At 36.8% G+C, this 6,000-nt stretch overlaps 1 protein-coding gene across 2 annotated transcripts in view; it reads right to left on the reverse strand.

Annotated features, from left to right (window-relative positions):
- LOC6499931 (protein disconnected) overlaps window positions 1-5,126 on the reverse strand; it is a 54,942-nt gene extending 49,816 nt beyond the window's left edge. For both annotated transcript variants that reach the window (XM_032456044.2, XR_004311396.2), the window contains exon 1: window positions 5,045-5,126. The gene's annotated coding sequence lies outside the window, so the exon portion shown is untranslated. The remainder of the gene's footprint in view (window positions 1-5,044) is intronic.
- Window positions 5,127-6,000: the final 874 nt, after the last annotated feature.

A 6,000-nucleotide genomic window follows, 5' to 3' on the forward strand; every position in this document is an offset into this window, starting at 1 on the left:
GAAATTACACGCTTATTTAAAGATGCTTATTTAATAATATATATATGTATATATATATATATATATTTAATAAGGGTCGGCCTCTTAAAATTATATTTATACATTATAATATAATAATATATATATATAAACATTATATATATATAATGTATTGTAGTCGTGCGACAAAATAGGAAAGTCAAATTTCACTACAAACAAGCTTCCAGGATTCCACTGCAACATAGGATTACAGGTTAAATTAAGTGAACCGCACACACGCCTGCCACAGACATTTAGCAAAATGTTTTCAATTAGAGCGAAATACCTTTAGGTCATGTTGGAATCATTTATAGAAATTTTAGTCACATGTACACACTAGCTTCGCACCTTAGGGTTGCTCACGAATTAACAGTGAATTAAAAGTGAATTAAAAGTTTCAACTAGAAAATAAACTAACTTAAATTCAAGACATATAAATGTTTTAAGTAATAAATATATCAAATCAATGTAGTAAAAGCTTTGAAATTCCTTGAATCGCTCAAGTCATGAAAATTATTATTTTACTAAATAAAATATTATCAACCCAATGTGCGTACTCGAGTAAATTTCTTTCTTTGACAAACCACCCTCGTAGTGTTCAGAGAACCAAGTTGTGGTAAATGTTCAAATGTTTCTTGGTTGTTTTTGCTTGGTTTTAGCTTAAGCAATTGAAATAAACTCACCTACAGATGCTGGCGAGCACCTCAGAGCCCTACACGCGCAGTGTGGTGTGTCGTGTCCTACTAGTTGTGTTGGGCAAAAGTGCTTTGGGCTGCTAATCTCTTGTTGAAGGCAGAAGGTAATTGAGTAAATAATAGGGTCAAAGACAAATATTATTGGGAGCATGCCAATAATAAAATGCCTTTGACGTCTTCTATGCGTGAAAAACGTGTACAAGTTTGTGGAAAATTGAGAAACATTAAGTGGCGGGAAGCGAGCAGTCAGTGGCTTTATTAGGATGATACGATTACACCCGCTTAGCAGATGGCTAAAGGCATTGCCCCAAGCTTACTTTCAGGTATGCTGTACAATAACTAAAAATAATTGGTTTCTTCTTGCTTCAAAACATAAAATTTCTAGCAATATAGTTTAACAAAAAAGTTTTATTTTTAGTATATCGATGCGATACGGGCATTTGAAACCGACTTTTTATACCCTTGCAGAGGGTATTATAATTTTGGTCAAAAGTGTGCAACGCAGTGAAGGAGACATCTCCGACCCTATAAAGTATATATATTCTTGATCAGGATCACCTCCTGAGTCGATATGAGCATGTCCGTCTGTCTGTCCACACATGTTATATACACACATGACTATTCACACGTGTTATATTTGACCAAAATATCTTATGTACAAAATTTCATAAGGATCGGCTGACTATATCCTATAGCTGTCATAGAACGATCGGAATTGGCATAACTTTGCTGTTTATTAAGTTAGAAAGATGGGACTTGGTACAGATTCCATTTTGCAAAATAATCTGATTTGCAAAATTTCATAAGGATCGGCCAACTATATCCAATAGGCGCCATATAACTGAACGATCGGAAATGGCACAACTGCAAGGGTATATCAACTTTTACTTGATTTACTACTTTTTATCTAGGCCACCCTAACGCTTATACAAATCGGGTCATATAAAATTTCTCACAAGTAGAAATTTCAAAAGACGGCTGTAGACGGCAGTCCACGCCGATCCGTATGAAATTTGGTGATAAGATTTTGGAATTTGGTGACTTTTTCCTTCAAATTTAAACAAGAATCGAGTTTCCCGATTATATGATACCCGGTATTCATCTCTTTCTCCCACACTTCACATACATACATATCCATGCTTTCAAAGTACAGATCAGGGATACCCAGCCCCATTGCTCTCGTTGCTACTAGCTACGAGAAGCTGGGTCGGGTGAAATGATATTTTTTGGAAAAAAGGGTGCAATCGATTGCCCAACAAATGACCACAAACGACCATCAATATTTTAAAATAACCCCTCCCGTTTGGAAAATATTCAAAAATGAAAATTTTAAAACTTGACAAAAATGAAAATTTTAAAACTTGACAAAAATGAAAATTTTAAAACTCATCTTTTAGAATTTTGAAAAAACTTTTAGTTTTTGAAACATTTAAGTGTTCTGTTTAACTCATTTTTTCACAGGTAAAACAAAATTTCAAAAAAAAACTACTGAAATCGTTTTCCAATAGTGTGATAAACAATGACCATCAATATTTTCAAATGACCACCTATTGTTTTGAAATTATTTAAAGTTGAACATAGTTAAACAATTTTCAAAAATTTCAAAATCGACTTTTTGAAAAATTTTTTTTTCAATATCGAAATAAACGCAATTAACCACAAATGGTCATCTTTTAGAATTTTGAAAAAAAATGTTTATTAAATATTTAAGTTTTCAGTTTTGGTCATTTTTTGGACAGGTAAAGAAAAATTAACAAGAAAGAAAAGCTAACTTCGATCGATAGGATATAGACGGTCGATCCCGGCCGTTCCGATTTATATACTGCCTGCAAAGGAAAGAAGGGTGTGTGCAAAGTTTCAACTCGATAGCTCCAAAACTGAGAGACTAGTTTGCGTAGAAACCGACAGACAGACAGACAGACAGACAGACAGACAGACAGACGGACAGACGGAAAGACGGACAGACGGAACGGCCGGGATCGGTCGACTATATCCTATAGCTGCCATATAACTGATTGATCGGAAATGCCATAACTTTGGTGTTTTTTATGTTAGAGGGTTGGGACTTTCCACACATGCTATGTTTGACCAAAATATCTTATGTACAAAATTTCATAAGGATCGGCCGACTATATCCTATAGCTGTCATAGAACGATCGAAATTGGCATAACTTTGGTGTTTTTTAAGTTAGAAAGATGGGATTTGGTACAGATTCTATTTTGGGAAAAACAATCTGATCTGCCAATTTTCATAAGGATCGGCCGACTATATACGATCCGCTATATATCTAATAAAATAAGATGCGTGGCACCACCTAGCGGACTGCGACTGAACTGCAAGGGTATATCAACTTCGGCTCCGCCCGAAGTTAGCTTTCCTTTCTTGTTTACTTTCATATGATACAAGTACAGTAGCTTACACGAAAAATGAACCTCCGTAAAAAAATGTTTCTGGATGTTTGATGTGAAACAAGAAAGGAAAGCTAACTTCGGGCGGAGCCGAAGTTGATATACCCTTGCAGTTTTGCCATTTCCGATCGTTGAGTTATATGGCGGTTATTGGATATAGTTGGCCGATCCCTATGAAATTTGGCAAATAAGACTTTTGTCCAAATTTTGTCCAAAATATAATCTGTACCAAGTCCCATCTTTGTAACTTAAAAAACATGAAAGTTATGCCAATGGGCCACTGTTTCACCTCGTAAAGCAGCCATTAAACCTCCATGCTTTATGGTCCTCCATGCTTCATGGTTTCGGTAACCTTTTGAATTTCTCATGTGGCAGGTACCTCTAATATTCCTTACTATCGAACTGACAGCGGTTTATTTTGGTCTCGTCTGACCATATTACTTTTTTCCAGTCCTCTACTGTCCAAGACTTATTTATAACGTGCTGCTACATTTTCCTCAGAGGGTGCAGGTTTCTTCTATTTAATTGACGATGGCAGGCCGGTCGTGTGCAGAACTCTGCGTGCTGTCCACTCCCTTACAGGTTTGTTTATGGTGAAAATCGATGGTATCGTGAAAAAGGAGCATTATCCTATTATTTTGGAGACAAATTTGCTTACCCCATTGAAGCACAAGGCTAAAACTAAAAAAAATTGGCTAAGAAATCGAAGATCTCTGCTTATGCAGTAACTAGCTCAGAACCCGGATTTGAATCCGATTGAAAATCTATGGGATCTGCTAAAAAAACGACTGGCAAAGTACGATATTGCACCGGAGGACTCTGGGGAACTGTGGGTCAGAATAAAAATAGGGTGGAAAAGTATTTCAAAGCAAATGTTGCAGAATTTGGTTGAAAGTATGCCTAGGCGTATTAAAAGTGTCATTAAAGCTAAGAGTCTTTGGAAAAAGTACTAATATTTGCGAAAAACCGCGAATAATCACAAACGTGCAAAAGTGGATGCATTGACTTTTTATACCCTTGCAGAGGGCTACCTATAAAGAGGTGACATCTACCCTACTGACCCTATAAAGTATATATATTCTTGATCAGGATCACCTCCTCAGTCGACATAAGCATGTCCGTCTGTCTGTCAGTTTCTACGCAAACTAGTCCCTCAGTTTTAAAGCTATCGAGTTGAAACTTTTCACACATCCTTGTTTTGTTTGCAGGCAATATATAAGTCGGAACGGAGCGGTAAACTATATCCTATAGCAGCCATATAACTGATTGATATGAAATGCAATAACATCGTTGTTTTGCAAGTTAGAAGGATGGGACTTTCTATGCATTCTAATTTGGGCACACTTATCCGATCTGCCAAATAAGGATCGGCCGTCTATATCCTATAGCTGCCATATAACTGATTGATCGGAAATGCCGTAACTTTGTTGTTTTTCTAGTTAGAAGGATGGGAGTTATTTTGCCTCTTTGGGCAAAATAATTCGATATGACAAATTTCATAAGGATCGGCCGACTATATACGATCCGCTATATATCCAATAATATAAGATGCGTGTCGCCACCTAGCGGACTGTGACTCAACTGCAAGGGTATATAAAATTCGGCTCCGCCCGAAGTTAGCTTTCCTTTCTTGTTTTGGTTTAATTTTTGACAGTAAAGCCTTAAATTGTCTAGCCCGATGTGTTATCGCTCGTAGCCTCTTTGATGGCTGTCGCCTTGCTTATCTTTTTATCCTTTTTTAAGGTATTAATTTGTACTGACTTCTAATTAGCTTAAAAATTTAACCAAGCCAAGATCTTACAAGTGTCGTGTTTTAAATTAAATACGCCATGGAAGTGGAAGTGACCCTCTGCTAAAATTTTCGCTCAGTCATAATTCCTTGACAACTGTTTACATTATTCACATAAAACTTTATGGCTTACCCATGCTAAGAGAGTTGCGACCCCTTTACTTTGCCATTTGCCGTCCCGTCTCGAGCTGCGCGCTTAGTCCATTTCAGTCTCGGAATTTGCATTTTAAACATTAATAGGTGCATAATTAAAAAAAGCTAGGAAAATGAGGCCGCTGTGGGCAAACAAAGGGTTAATTAATAATTCTCATCCTTGAAACATAACATGTACTTATTCGCAGATCCATTCGACAAATGGATGCTTTAAAAAGGATACTGCCTTCAAGTCATCTCGCAGCCCTTTTTTTCTTTTTTTCGGAGTTTCTAAACTTTTTTATATTTTAATTATTATTACAAAAATGTCCAATACTTGCAACAGTCATCAGATGGGGTTACTTTAAGTCCTCCCCTTGGGTATATTCTTCTCCTCGCAAAACGGACTATCCTAACCTGGGTCCACCAGGCAAGCTGAAGTTCCTTCCATCATCTACTAATCTTGTGTTTTTCGCCAGGTCCTGGTCGTGGGCCAAGTTTACTTCACTTTCGTCAAAAGATTTTGGCTTGTTATCGGAAAAGCGGTTCGTCTGCCTGGCGGGGGTGTCTTTCGGCAAGGTGTAAGGGTGCGAGTCCTTGTGTGGGTAACTACCCAACTGGATGGTTGGTGCAATGTGTCTGGGGTGCCAAAATGATTGCGAAATTGAATTTTCAATTTTATTTTTCGAATAAAAAATTCAAAAGGAAACCGAAGAGAAACACAGAAGCTTAAAAGTATGAAACAAAAGCGTTCGCCTGAAACCAAAAAAATATTTACTGCATATAAAGTTTTATTACAATTTGTGTTTATTCGCTCAACCTTTTTTCAATTAGAAGTCTGGGAGTCGAGTGGAGAGCATCGTAAAACAAATTAAATGAACGAGAAAGAAAATACGGCATCAGAAATAAATGCATACGGCAAAATTAGAAATGGTTATCCATTTTTGATAAACCTGC

This window comes from Drosophila ananassae, chromosome XR (genome assembly GCF_017639315.1).
Source record: "Drosophila ananassae strain 14024-0371.13 chromosome XR, ASM1763931v2, whole genome shotgun sequence".
Classification (NCBI taxonomy): Eukaryota; Metazoa; Arthropoda; class Insecta; order Diptera; family Drosophilidae; genus Drosophila; species Drosophila ananassae.